This window comes from Ranitomeya imitator, chromosome 3, assembly GCF_032444005.1.
Source record: "Ranitomeya imitator isolate aRanImi1 chromosome 3, aRanImi1.pri, whole genome shotgun sequence".
In the NCBI taxonomy this organism is placed as follows: domain Eukaryota; kingdom Metazoa; phylum Chordata; class Amphibia; order Anura; family Dendrobatidae; genus Ranitomeya; species Ranitomeya imitator.
Genome location: NC_091284.1, coordinates 96,908,348 through 96,923,378, shown reverse-complemented (window position 1 = coordinate 96,923,378; position 15,031 = coordinate 96,908,348). Strand labels below are relative to the sequence as shown.

Below are 15,031 nucleotides of genomic sequence, written 5' to 3'. Positions count from 1 at the left end.
GATCAGAAATCTCAGTTATGCAAATGCCACAATGACGCTGGGCACAGGCCGGACACGGGACTGGGAGGCCGCACACGGGACAGGAAGGCAAGACACGGGACAGGGAGGCCGCACACGGGACAGGGAGGCCGGACACGGGACAGGGAGGCCGCACACGGGACAGGGAGGCCGCACACGGGACAGGGAGGCCGCACACGGGACAGGGAGGCAAGACACGGGACAGGGAGGCCGGACACGGGACAGGGAGGCCGGACACGGGACAGGGAGGCCGCACACGGGACAGGGAGGCCGCACACGGGACAGGGAGGCCGCACACGGGACAGGGAGGCAAGACACGGGACAGGGAGGCCGCACACGGGACAGGGAGGCCGCACACGGGACAGGGAGGCCGCACACGGGACAGGGAGGCCGCACACGGGACAGGGAGGCCGCACACGGGACAGGGAGGCCGCACACGGGACAGGGAGGCCGCACACGGGACAGGGAGGCCGCACACGGGACAGGGAGGCCAGACACAAAGGACTGCAGACATGTAATGTACCATTAGAGTAGTTATAAAACACAGATGGTTATTACAAGACGTCTAACCCTACATTTATAAGGAGGACCAGTCAGCTCTTTGGACGTGTCAAGTTTATCTGAGAGTCTGGGCGCCACTAATAGGCTGTAAGCTGGCATTCTGCACTACAGGTAACAGTGTGACCGGCGTCCTACAGAAGCCTCATCTGTGCAAGCGTAATGCATTATTATGGCTTCTGTATGCCAGTGGGAATTGTGTGGGAACCGGCTTTTGTCAGAAAGTAAGAAAGGTCCTCTGCTGTGATTTTAGATCTGTTTCAGTTATCTGTGCTATTCCTCAGTTAATACTCCTGGAACTGTACAATACGAATTAAAAAAAAAAAAAACACAACGTCTGTGTGCCACCATTCCCATTTTCGATAGACAAGTACATACACAGTCTGGCACTGTGAGAACTGATAGAGATATTGATGAAGGGACTGGAAGGGATGAAGGAACTGGAAGGGATGAAGGGACTGGAAATGTTCAGTTATCTCATTATTCATGATTTTCCAGAAGGATAAACACTTCGATGCTCCAGATTTGTTAATTCATCTCCTTAACTAGTAGTTTTGGTGGTAACTTTCGCAGCAATTTTACACAGTAAGGTTCCGTACACATGACGAGCATTTGGTGAGTTGTTGATTTTCTGCCCCTATTACTACTTGCCTTTTTTCATTGGATTTTTTGAGGGGTTTTTTTTTTTTAACATGTGTTTGTAAAGCTTTTTTTGGACGCTGCTGATGTTAGTACGTCAACTTTTAAATAGATATGCTTTGTTTTTGATACTTCTTTGTATTTGGCTTTGACAAAACCGTTCCACAGCAGATTTCCCGCATCTAATATAATTCTATGGGGAAAATTTGCACATAAAATTCAGCGTACCAGCAAAATTTTGACGCCGAGTATTTTCGCTGTTAAAAAATGCAGCGTCTCCAAGTCCAGTGAAGCGGATGGGATTAATAGAAATCTCATGTGGTGTTTTGTTTGTTTTTTTCCCCCACACACAGTATAAACGGACCTGTGGTGCGTGATTGAAATCCGCGACCTGTCAATTTCTCTTGCGGCTTACACTGAGATTTATAAGCAGATTTTAAATAGAATTGCATTAGATGAGGAAAATCTGCAAATGAAAAAATGCAAGTGTGTTTTTAGTGCCGTTCCATTGCAGAAATTCACTAAACATACATGTAATTTGTACATGACTGCACGGTCGAGTCCCCGCGGCTGCATATCTAGCAGATGTTCGACAGCGGTGGATTGCCTAACAAACCGGTAATCCCATGCAGCCGCGCGACTCGAGCATTTTTTTTTTTTGAGCAAACCGAAAATACTACGGTAATTTAGGACATGAGCGTGCTCTGATAACGCCTCATCCAAGGACGCTCGCTCATCACTACCAGTAACCTAATTGGTGCAGAAAATCTACAATATCAAAATCTCTCCGTGGGAACCAATATGCAAGTTTTGCTTCCAGAAATCGAGGACGGGAGGCAAAAGTAGATTTTTGTACACAGATCTGGAGGATCTTCCTCTTGTATCGGGCACCTCCTCCATTACATTACCACTTCCTGGTGACAAAACTGTGACCTTTTGCCAATTTTTCATTCACGGCCAGACCAAAACAAATCAGGAAGTGTCACAACCCTTACCCCGTGAGAGGCAGGGAAAATTTCACATTCTATAAATACAAAGTTGCTCTTGTGGGACTACAAGAAGCAGCAGGTGTCTACCAGGTGTCTTTAACCAACCCAGTTGGTTACTGAGAGTGAGAATCACTTTCAGAAATGTATCAGGACGTTAGGGGCCTGTGATTTTTACCTCTTGTATGTTCTCCAGAATAAACTAGAAATATCCCAGGAGAAGCTCTGATGGTCACTATCCAGCCATCTGTTAACCTTCCTGGGAGGTCAGGAGACACCTGTCCGCAGTCTTCGAGGAATTGTATACCGGTTCAATAAACAAGATTATGGGATTACTGGAGAAATGTTATAAGTTCTATGGTCCTGGGGTCATTTTGGATTGTTTCTGTAGAGGAACAATAACTATCTAATCAAGCACCCATCTAAGTTTTTATAATGCCACGTTTACATGAGTATACAGTCACATTTTCATCCAGAAAAAAAAATCATGATTTTTCATCTGCATTGTCATCCATGTGCCATAATTTTTAGAAATCAGTGATTAATAAAATTTAATAGACCAAATACAGTTTCCCAAGATAAAATAAGATAAGATGGCAAAGTATTCCGGTAAATCGGTTGATCCATATAGGATACAATGTTTTTGCGCTTACACAGACTTGTATAGGAGAGTCTCAGCCAAAATACAGGAGAATCGTGCACAATGCGATTTTTTATTTTATTTGTTTCCTTCACGCTGACAGTCAGCCCACGGGGGAAAAAATGGTCATCTGAACAGCCCCATTGAATAACATCGGTCGAAATTGCGCCAACGCAGTGGCATGTAAAAGTTTGGGCACCCGTGGTCAAAATTACTGTTATTGTGAACAGTTAAGCAAGATAAAATGATCTCTAAAAGGCCTAATTATAAAGATGACACATTTCATTTGTATTTTAGGCAAAAAAAAAAATTACAAAAAAATGCAAAAAAGGAAAATGGGATGATGCAAAAGTTTGGGAACCCATGAAAATTTGTGTGCTCAGATAAGGGCTGAAACCTTGGTCACAGTTAATTAGCCTGTTAGGCTATGTGCCCATGATCAGGATATAGCAGAGTTTTGGACACAGTATTTTTGCCGCATCCAAAACGCTGCATTCTAATCACGCATGTAAATCCGCATGTGTTCAGTGAACCATGCGGATTTACCACATCTAATAAATGGCTATGGGTGAGACTATGTGGCGGAAACTAGCGATTTTTCACCTCACGCCAGAGGTTGTGGTGATGCCCCTGCCAGACGGTCCCTACACCAATTAGATGAAGGTCATCTGCACCCACCGATTAAGGTACCTTCACACTGAGCAACTTTACAACGAGAACGACAACGATCCGTGAAGTTGCAGCGTCCTGGATAGCGATCTCGTTGTGTTTGACACGCAGCAGCGATCTGGATCCCGCTGTGACGTCGCTGGTCGGAGCTGAAAGTCCAGAACTTTATTTGGTCGTCAGGTCGGCGTGATTCGTCATGTTTGACAGCAAAAGCAAGGATGCCAGCAATGTTTTTTCACGGAGCTAACAACCAGCGAGAACGATAAGTACGTCACTGGATCGCTCCTGCATCGTTCTGCTGTTGCCGTGTTTGACGTCTCTACAGCGACCTAAACAGCGACGCTGCAGTGATCTAGTTTAGGTCGGATCGTTGTCTATATCGCTGGAGCGTCGCTAAATGTGACGGTACCTTTATAGTGCGACTGGCCGACCATCTGATGTGTATGGTGGTCTCCTGACTCTTCCCCCAACAGGGGAGAAAGATCAGGCCATTGGAATTTCAACACTTGATCTTATCCTTGGGGGATTAGGTAAAGATAGCAGGCGCCCGACAGCTCTCATGCATATTTTCAACTTTGGCTATATTGATTTTTATAATAATAATAATAATAATATTATATTATATATATTTTTTTTTTTTTTACACTGTATATACGGTCCTGTGCTAGCCGGTTTTTAAACAGATCGTAAACTGACCCGTATAGAGTGTCACTGATACACACAACTGTTTTAATAAGAGATCCGTATCTCCGCTGGTGAGACTCGGCGCCCGTTCTATTCTCATCAGTTTTGTGGATCCGAATCGACCATTAAAGCCCATTGGGATCATAAAAATGGATGAAACACTGATTATATCACTTTTCTTTTCCTTCTGTTTCATCTCTTTTTAACTGAACCATTGCCAAGAGTCAGTGCATACATAAAATTTCAGGTATTTTACCTCATTCAGTATTTAAAAAAAAAAAAAAGAAAAAAAGAAAGCAACATGGATGTTACACAGAAGAAAAATATGGTTCATTTTTCACAGATGTAAAAACAGAAACGGATGTGTGACTATAGCCCTAGGATACGTACAGTATTTTACAAGCCAAAACCAGGAGTGGAACAATTAGAGGAAACGTATAATAGAAACATGTCACCACTTCTGTATTTATCACCCACTCCTGGTTTTGGCTTACAGATACTGAGGAAAAGTACTGACCAAATACTGAATGTGAGAACATAGCCTTAGTCTAGTATAAAAAATAAAAAAAAAAAAAAAAAAACAGTCTCATTCGGTCCAAGAATCCAGCTCACAGATATTAGCGGGCCCTGACTCTTCAGAGAAACATGACCTAATAGAGAACTTCACCTGATGATGTGAAAGACTTAGAACTACTGAATCTTTTATAAAGCCAAACACGGACAGACCGCCCGATGGCTATTAAAAATGACAAATGATCCAAAATTTCCTTGATAAGCACAGGAATATTTTAAAGAAACCGAACACAGCAGGAAAAACAATTATCTGTATCAATAAATATATATATACAGAAATGGGAGAAGAAAAAAAAAACAAACACGAACCTACTTAGGCCTCATTCACAAGTCAGTGTCTAAACATGTACATGTTAAAATGGTTCAGGTGACATTAGTGTTTTGGATCAGAGGGTCATCAGTCCGTGTGTCTGTTGAATATATAAAATTACAAAGCTTCTCCTATACTTCGCAATGTTAAACACGCATAGAACACGGATTCAATACAAAGGACACTTGGGACCTTAAAGATCACACATTACTAAAACGACATAGCCCAAAATCTAAAAACTAGAAACAGGAACCTCAACATAATAGTCTCCAAAAACAATTATTGCTTGGAAACTGAAGGCCTCCCTTCCTCTATGTGTGCCGTGAGCAGAAATAATGAAAATTCTGCTTTCAACTTAACAAAAATGAAAAACAAATATCTACAGAACAAAAAAAAGTGAAAAAAAAATTAACCTTCATTAGCCCAAATAAAGGTAAAATGAAGCACACCAAACTAGTGATACAAATATTTTAAAAAAACCACCTCTATGTTACTACTTTAAACAGGCCGTGATTAAAGACATAATAATTAGGAGCGATGACAAAGCGTTAGCAGCCTGGGAGCTTCAATTAGTTAATAGTAATTGGCCCTAAAAAAAAATGAAAAAAAAAAAGTGAAAATAAATCGCCTGTGGGTGGCTCCAGAAGGAAGCCTTACAGCAGCACAGACAGGCCTGCGATCCATCGAGAACCAGCTCTAAGAATAGTCTACGTCCGCAAGCTGGGCCTGATTAGACGAGCGACCGGCTGCCAAGTGTATTGTGGAAAAATCACAAATTTTAAAAATAATAAAGTACAGAAATCCTGTACTTTGAGATTAGGAGGGGATGTGTAAAAGGACAAATGCCCCCTCCTCAATTTCCATTTGTACCTTACCGCAGCCCAAGAAGATAGGAAACCTTAAGAAGCAGAACCAGGGATTGAGAGAGAGCGCAAGAGCTTTCCGGCCAAGGGAGAGGTACTGAAATGTGAGAGGAGGCCTGTGAGTCAGTTTCCCTAACGCTGCAGCTCCAGTCAGGGGACAGCTGCACTGATACTGGCTTCCTAAATATAGTTTAGGAATGCTCGGGGGGGTGGGCGGCCACATCGTGTCCTACAGTTGCTGGGTCCCCACACTTTACCCACCTTGGTCTACCAGCGGGCAGAGAGGTTTCCTCAGAGCGACTGTGGGTAGGGACGACATGCGAAAATGGAACGTTTCATACAGGAAGGAAATAAAGAGAAGTCACAGGAGCTTCTACCAGTGCGGTGGTGCACTGTATCATTAACCATTTGGCTGCCAAGCGATATACACCACCAAGCTTCATTACTGAGACCACCACCTCCTACTGAGATACATACGCACAACCACAGGCTGATGAATGGCACACGCTTATCATAAAAGCCATCTAAAAAAATATTTATTTTTTTTCTTATATTTTTGCTAATGTGCAAGCAAAAGAAAGAATAAAAATAATAAAAAAAAATAAAATACAGTAAATACAAATTCTCTCCAGGCGTCCAGATTTTGTGGCACTCCCACGCTGTGATGGGCAATCACCTCTCGATTTTGGGTTGCAATTGTGGAGCTATTGGAAACCATACCCATACACCCCCGCCCCGCTGCACCATAAGGGGTACAATCGTACCCTTAGGCTAAAAAATCATTTGGCAACTTTTATTTTTATTTTTTATTCATAAAAAGGAAAAAATATACGGTATATATTTTTTCTTTTTATGCAGCTTCCATATACTGAAGAGAAAACTGCTTTGTGTGATTTCTGCTTTGGACATAATTCAGACGACTATTACATGAGTTCATCTAAGCATCCCCATTACAATCGGTGACTCCCGGCCTAATGACCTACCAACCAGAATGAACAGTGTAGATTAGGGTTGAGCGAAACGGGTCGAACATTTTCAAAAGTCGCCGACTTTTGGCTAAGTCGGGGTTTCATGAAACCCGATCCGACCCCTGTGCGGGGTCGGCCATGCGGTACGCGACTTTCGCGCCAAAGTCGCGTTTCAATGACGCGAAAAGCGCCATTTCTCAGCCAATGAAGGTAAACGCAGAGTGTGGGCAGCGTGATGACATAGGTCCTGGTCCCCACCATCTTAGAGAAGGGCATTGCAGTGATTGGCTTGCTGTCTGCGACGTCACAGGGGCTATAAAGAGGCGTTCCCGCCGACCGCCATCTTACTGCTGCTGATCTGAGCTTAGGGAGAGGTTGCTGCCGCTTTGTCAGAAGCAGGGATAGCGTTAGGCAGGGTCCATTAACCACAAAACCGCTTGTGCTGCAGCGATTTGCACTGTCCAACACCACCCTCGGTGTGCAGGGACAGTGGAATTTTTTTTTTTTTTTTTTTTCCCCTCAGCGCTGTAGCTCATTGGGCTGCCCTAGAAGGCTCCCTGATAGCTGCATTGCTGTGTGTACGCCGCTGTGCAAACCAACTGCTTTTTTCAAAGCACAAATCCTCTTGTTCCTTCCTTTCTGCACAGCTATCTTTTTTGTTTGTCCACACTTTTTATTTCATTTGTGCATCAGTCCACTCCTTATTGCTGCCTGCCATACCTGGCTGAGATTACTGCAGGCAGGGAGATAGTAGCTGCCTGCCATACCTGGCTGAGATTACTGCAGGCAGGGAGATAGTAATTGTAGGACATTCCCTGTTTTTTTTTTTTTTTTTTTTTTGGTGGGAGATTAAGATTGGCAATTTGGCATTTCTGCTAGAGTGCCATCCCTGTGTGTGCCATCTCTCTCACATAGTGGGCCATAGAAAGCCTTTTCATTTTTCTGTATTTTTTTTTGTGGGGTGTATAAATTCTCCCTGATAAAAATACAGTGGGAGATTAATATTGGCCTTTGGGCTTGTGTGCCAGTCCTGAGTGTGCCATCTCTCTCACAAATAGTGGGCCATAGAAAGCCTATTTTATTTTTTTTTGGGTTTTATAAATTCTCCCTGAAAAAAAGGGAGATTAATATTGGCCTCTGGGCTTCTGTGCCAGTCCTGAGCGTGCCATCTGTGCCAGTCCTGAGCGTCCCATCTCTCTCACAAATAGTGGGCCATAGAAAGCCTATTTAATTTTTTTTTTGGTTTTATAAATTTTCCCTGAAAAAAGGGAGATTAATATTGGCCTCTGGGCTTGTGTGCCAGTTGTGAGCGTGCCATCTGTGCCAGTCCTGAGCGTGCCATCTCTCTCACAAATAGTGGGCCATAGAAAGCCTATTTAAATTTTTTTTTGGTTTTATAAATTTTCCCTGAAAAAAGGGAGATTAATATTGGCCTCTGGGCTTGTGTGCCAGTTGTGAGCGTGCCATCTGTGCCAGTCCTGAGCGTGCCATCTCTCTCACAAATAGTGGGCCATAGAAAGCCTATTTAAATATTTTTTTGGTTTTATAAATTCTCCCAGAAAAAAAGGGAGATTAATATTGGCCTCTGGGCTTCTGTGCCAGTTGTGAGCGTGCCATCTGTGCCAGTCCTGAGCGTGCCATCTCTCTCACAAATAGTGGGCCATAGAAAGCCTATTTAAATATTTTTTTGGTTTTATAAATTCTCCCAGAAAAAAAGGGAGATTAATATTGGCCTCTGGGCTTCTGTGCCAGTCCTGAGCGTGCCATCTGTGCCAGTCCTGAGCGTCCCATCTCTCTCACAAATAGTGGGCCATAGAAAGCCTATTTTATTTTTTTTTTGGGTTTCAGAAATTCTCCCTGGAAAAAAAAAGGGAGATTAATATTGCCCTTTGGGCTTGTGTGCCAGTACTAAGCGTTCCATCTCTCTCTCTCTCTCAGTCAGTGGGCCATAGAACGCATATTTTTGGTTTTATTTGTTTTCTAAATTCTCCCTGAAAAAATCATTTTATTTTATTTGGTTTCTAAATTCTTCCTGATAAAATCATATTTTTTTTATTATTTTTATTTCTAAAGTCTCCCTGAAAAAAAAAAAAAAAAAAAACAACCAAAAAAACAGTGGGAGATTAATATTGGCCTTTCTGCTTGTGTGCCAGTCTTGACTCCTGGGTGTGCCATCTCTCTCTCTCTCTCTCTCTCTCTCTCTCTCTCTCTCTCTCTCTCCAATTGTGGTCCATAGAAAGCCTATATTTTTTTTCCTTGATTTGGGTTCTAAAATCTACCAGAGAAAATAACTACATCAATCATTGGTAGAAAAATATTGGCCTCTGGGTTTGTGTGCCACTCCTGACTCCTGTGTGCGTCATCTCTCAGTCAGTGGGCCATAGAACGCCTATTTTTGGTTTTATTTGTTTTCTAAATTCTCCCTGAAAAAATTATTTTATTTTATTTGGTTTCTAAATTCTTCCTGATAAAATCATATTTTTTTTATTATTTTTTTTTCTAAAGTCTCCCTGAAAAAAAAAAAAAAAAACAGTGGGAGATTAATATTGGCCTTTCTGCTTGTGTGCCAGTCTTGACTCCTGGGTGCGTCATCTCTCAGTCAGTGGGCCATAGAACGCCTATTTTTGGTTTTATTTGTTTTATAAATTCTCCCTGAAAAAATCATTTTATTTTATTTGGTTTCTAAATTCTTCCTGATAAAATCATATTTTTTTTATTATTTTTTTTTCTAAAGTCTCCCTGAAAAAAAAAAAAAAAAAACAACCAAAAAAAACAGTGGGAGATTAATATTGGCCTTTCTGCTTGTGTGCCAGTCTTGACTCCTGGGTGCGTCATCTCTCAGTCAGTGGGCCATAGAACGCCTATTTTTGGTTTTATTTGTTTTCTAAATTCTCCCTGAAAAAATCATTTTATTTTATTTGGTTTCTAAATTCTTCCTGATAAAATCATATTTTTTTTATTATTTTTTTTTCTAAAGTCTCCCTGAAAAAAAAAAAAAAAAAAACAACCAAAAAAAACAGTGGGAGATTAATATTGGCCTTTCTGCTTGTGTGCCAGTCTTGACTCCTGGGTGCGTCATCTCTCAGTCAGTGGGCCATAGAACGCCTATTTTTGGTTTTATTTGTTTTCTAAATTCTCCCTGAAAAAATCATTTTATTTTATTTGGTTTCTAAATTCTTCCTGATAAAATCATATTTTTTTTATTATTTTTTTTTCTAAAGTCTCCCTGAAAAAAAAAAAAAAAAAAACAACCAAAAAAAACAGTGGGAGATTAATATTGGCCTTTCTGCTTGTGTGCCAGTCTTGACTCCTGGGTGTGCCATCTCTCTCTCTCTCTCTCTCCAATTGTGGTCCATAGAAAGCCTACATTTTTTTTCCTTGATTTGGGTTCCAAAATCTACCAGAGAAAATAACTCCATCAATCATTGGTAGAAAAATATTGGCCTCTGGGCTTGTGTGCCACTCCTGATTCCTGTGTGCGTCATCTCTCACTCAGTGGCCCATAGAAAGCATATAGTTTGTTACATTTGTTTTCTAAATTCTCCCTGCAAAAATCTATTTTTTTTTTTTTGGGGGGTTTCTAAAGTGTTCCTGAAAAAAATAAAAATAAAAAAAAAATAATAGTGTGACATTAATATTAACATTTGTGCTTCAGTGACAGTCCTGCGTGTGGGGCATCTCTCTAATTTGCAGCCACCAAAAAAAGAGTGTGTAACATTGGGCCTGATTTTCGCTGTGGTCTCACCAACCTGTAAAGGGGTAGCTAAATCATACAGAAGTTATAGCTCACCGTGTAAGTTGTGTGACTGCAACAAATAACGTTAGTTTGGTTACGTTTTTAAAACAATGAGGAAGTCTAGTGGAAGAGGTCGTGGCCGGGGGCGTTCATTGTCAGCTGGTAATGAGGGTAGTGGTAGTGGTGGAGCATCAGGTGGTCGTGGGGGAAAAAATATTGCACCTAAGTCTGGAGCTGTGGAGCCAGGTTCGTCGTCCGGCTACACAAGGCCTCGAACGCTCCCTTTTCTGGGATTAGGAAAACCGCTTTTAAAGCCGGAGCAGCAAGAGCAAGTTTTGGCTTATCTTGCTGACTCAGCCTCTAGCTCTTTTGCCTCATCTCGTGAAACTGGTAAAAGTAAAAGCAGCGCGTCGTTAGTGGATGTTCACGGTCAGGGACAAGTCACTTCCTTGTCCTCTTCAGCAAAAACAACAACAGAGAAGAATGCAGCAGGCGACACAACGGGTTACTCCATGGAGCTCTTTACACATACCGTCCCTGGCTTAGAAAGTGAAGCAGTTAACAGTCCATGCCCATTACAAATTGAATCTGACATGGAGTGCACTGACGCACAGCCACAGCCAGACTACTATGCTGGTCCTTTGACTCAGACCACAACATTGCCCTCGCAGGGTGCTGATCAAGAATCAGACCCTGATGAGACTATGTTGCCCCATCACGAACGCTATACCACCGAACGACACGGTGACACAGACGAAGTTGCGCAGGAGGTACAAGAAGAGTTATTAGATGACCCAGTTCTTGACCCCGATTGGCAGCCATTGGGGGAACAGGGTGCAGGCGGCAGCAGTTCTGAAGCAGAGGAGGAGGAGGGGCCGCAGCAGGCATCAACATCGCCACAGGTTCCATCTGCCGGGCCCGTATCTTGCCCAAAACGCGTGGCAAAGCCAAAACCTGGTGGAGGACAGCGTGGCCATCCGGTTAAAGCTCAGTCTGCAATGCCTGAAAAGGTATCCGATGCTAGAAAGAGTGCAGTCTGGCATTTTTTTAAACAACATCCAATTGATCAGCGCAAAGTCATCTGTCAAAAATGTTCTACTTCCTTAAGCAGAGGTCAGAATCTGAAAAGTCTCAATACTAGTTGCATGCATAGACATTTAACCACCATGCATTTGAAAGCTTGGACTAACTACCAAACGTCCCTTAAGGTTGTTGCACCCTCGGCCAATGAAGCTAGTCATCAACGCAACATCCCTTCCGGCAGTGTAGGACCACCATTTAGCGCACCACCTGCTGTATCTGTGCAGGTATCTTTGCCAGGCCAAAGCAGTCAGGGTCAGGGAATCACCAGTTTCGTAGTAGGAAACACTGCATCTAGGGCACCGGCGGCAACAATACCATCTCCCACCGTCTCTCAGTCTGCCATGTCCACCGGCACCCCCGCTAGTTCCACGATCTCCAGCTCTCCAGTCCAGCTCACCCTACATGAGACTATGGTTAGAAAAAGGAAATACTTAGCCTCGCATCCGCGTACACAGGGTTTGAACGCCCACATAGCTAGACTAATCTCGTTAGAGATGATGCCCTACCGGTTAGTTGAAAGCGAAGCTTTCAAAGACCTGATGGACTACGCTGTACCACGCTACGAGCTACCCAGTCGACACTTTTTTTCCAGAAAAGCCATCCCAGCCCTCCACCAGCATGTTAAAGAGCGCATCGTCCATGCACTCAGGCAATCTGTGAGCACAAAGGTGCACCTGACAACAGATGCATGGACCAGTAGGCATGGCCAGGGACGTTACGTGTCCATCACGGCACACTGGGTAAATGTGGTGGATTCAGGGTCCACAGGGGACAGCAAGTTTGGGACAGTTCTGCCTAGCCCACGGTCTAGTAAACAGTTGTCTGTAGCCGTTCGCACCCCCTCCTCCTCCTCCTCCTCGTCCTCCTGCAGAAGCAAGAGCTCGTCCACAGACCGCAGTCGCACAAACACTCCATCCGCACCTGCCACTGTTGCACACCAGGTCTCCCATTATGGGGCAGCTACTGGCATACGTCAGCAGGCTGTATTGGCTATGAAGTGTTTGGGCGACAATAGACACACCGCGGAAGTTCTGTCCGAGTTCTTGCAGCAAGAAACGCAGTCGTGGCTGGGCACTGTAGATCTTGAGGCAGGCAAGGTAGTGAGTGATAACGGAAGGAATTTCATGGCTGCCATCTCCCTTTCCCAACTGAAACACATTCCTTGCCTGGCTCACACCTTAAACCTGGTGGTGCAGTGCTTCCTGAAAAGTTATCCGGGGTTATCCGACCTGCTCCTCAAAGTGCGTGGACTTTGCGCACATATCCGCCGTTCGCCTGTACACTCCAGCCGTATGCAGACCTATCAGCGTTCTTTGAACCTTCCCCAGCATCGCCTAATCATAGACGTTGCAACAAGGTGGAACTCAACACTGCACATGCTTCAGAGACTGTGCGAACAGAGGCGGGCTGTTATGTTTTTGTGGGAGGATACACATACACGGGCAGGCAGTAGGATGGCAGACATGGAGTTGTCAGGTGTGCAGTGGTCGAAGATTCAAGACATGTGTCAAGTCCTTCAGTGTTTTGAGGAATGCACACGGCTGGTTAGTGCAGACAACGCCATAATAAGCATGAGCATCCCCCTAATGCGTCTGCTGATGCAAAGTTTGACGCACATAAAGGATCAGGCGTCTGCACCAGAGGAAGAGGAAAGCCTTGATGACAGTCAGCGATTGTCTGGTCAGGGCAGTGTACATGACGAGGTACCGGGCGAAGAGGAGGTGGAGGATGAGGAGGATGATGGGGATGAGTATATTTTTAATGAGGAAGCTTTCCCGGGGGCACGGGAAATTGGTGGCGTGGCAAGGCCGGGTTCTGGTTTTTTGAGGGACACAAGTGACGTAGATTTGCCTGCAACTGCCCCTCAACCAAGCACAACCGCAGATTTGACAACGGGAACTTTGGCCCACATGGCGGATTATGCCTTGCGTATCCTCAAAAGGGACACACGCATTACAAAAATGATGAACGATGACGATTACTGGTTGGCCTGCCTCCTTGATCCTCGCTATAAAGGCAAATTGCAAAATATTATGCCACATGAGAACTTGGAACTAATATTAGCAACAAAACAATCAACTCTTGTTGACCGTTTGCTTCTGGCATTCCCTGCACACAGCGCCCGTGATCGTTCTCACACGAGCTCCAGGGGCCAGCAGACCAGAGGTGTTAGAGGGGCAGAAATCAGAAGTGGCGTTGGACAGAGGGGTTTTCTGACCAGGTTGTGGAGTGATTTTTCTATGACCGCAGACAGGACAGGTACTGCAGCATCAATTCAAAGTGACAGGAGACAACATTTGTCCAGTATGGTTACAAACTATTTTTCATCCCTTATCGACGTTCTCCCTCAACCGTCATTCCCATTTGATTACTGGGCATCCAAATTAGACACCTGGCCAGAATTGGCAGAATATGCATTGCAGGAGCTTGCTTGCCCGGCAGCTAGTGTCCTATCAGAAAGAGTATTCAGTGCTGCAGGTTCAATACTAACAGAAAAAAGGACTCGTCTGGCTACCCAAAATGTAGATGATCTAACCTTCATTAAAATGAACCACAACTGGATTTCAAAATCTTTTGCCCCACCCTGCCCGGCTGACACCTAGCTTTCCTATGAAAAGGTCTTGCCTGTGGACTATTCTGAATGACTTTTCCAATCTCGTAATTTTCTTCACCTGATTGTCCAGCATACGACATGTTTCCACCTCACGAAATGGCCAAACTCCCCACACGGGGCCGTGCTATCGCCACTTTGCGCTTGGACCCTTGAGAGTGCTGTTTGTCTGAAGAGGTGGGTGTGGCCGCTTTTGGTCGACGGCACTGCCACTGGGTCCCTCATAGTACAATAAAGTGTCTCTGGCGGTGGTGGTGCGCACCCAACGTCAGACACACCGTTGTAATATGAGGGGCCCTGTGCCTGTACCGCCGGCCACAAGACAGTTCCCCCCCCCAGCTCAAACAGTGCTCTACCACTAGCAAAATTATCTCTCACAGCTTCACCAATGTGTAGTCTAGCCGCTGACATCCTTCAATGCCTGGCACTGACAATACCATTGTTTTGACATTTTTGTTATGTTAGGCCTTCGAAGCCTGTCTGCGGTCCCTTCTTTCTACAACTACTACACTGACCAGGCCACTGCTGGCCGTGTTACCCTGGAACCAATTTAAAAGTGCCTACAGTCAGCCCAATTTTGTTATGTTAGGCCTTCGAAGACTGTCTGCCGTCACTCCTTCCACTAGACTTCCACTGACCATACACTGCTGCCCATGTACCCCTGGAACCAATTTAAAGTGCCTACAGCCAGCC

At 44.2% G+C, this 15,031-nt stretch overlaps 3 protein-coding genes across 8 annotated transcripts in view; 1 reads left to right on the top strand and 2 right to left on the bottom strand.

Annotated features, from left to right (window-relative positions):
- CRYBA1 (crystallin beta A1) overlaps positions 1-15,031 on the top strand; it is a 426,252-nt gene that overhangs the window by 109,722 nt on the left and 301,499 nt on the right. The gene's annotated exons all lie outside the window — the stretch shown is intronic.
- The window catches only part of MYO18A (myosin XVIIIA), a 420,009-nt gene that overhangs the window by 295,416 nt on the left and 109,562 nt on the right, over positions 1-15,031 (bottom strand). The window lies entirely within an intron of this gene.
- LOC138671461 (nuclear ubiquitous casein and cyclin-dependent kinase substrate 1-like) overlaps positions 1-15,031 on the bottom strand; it is a 46,255-nt gene that overhangs the window by 13,667 nt on the left and 17,557 nt on the right. The gene's annotated exons all lie outside the window — the stretch shown is intronic.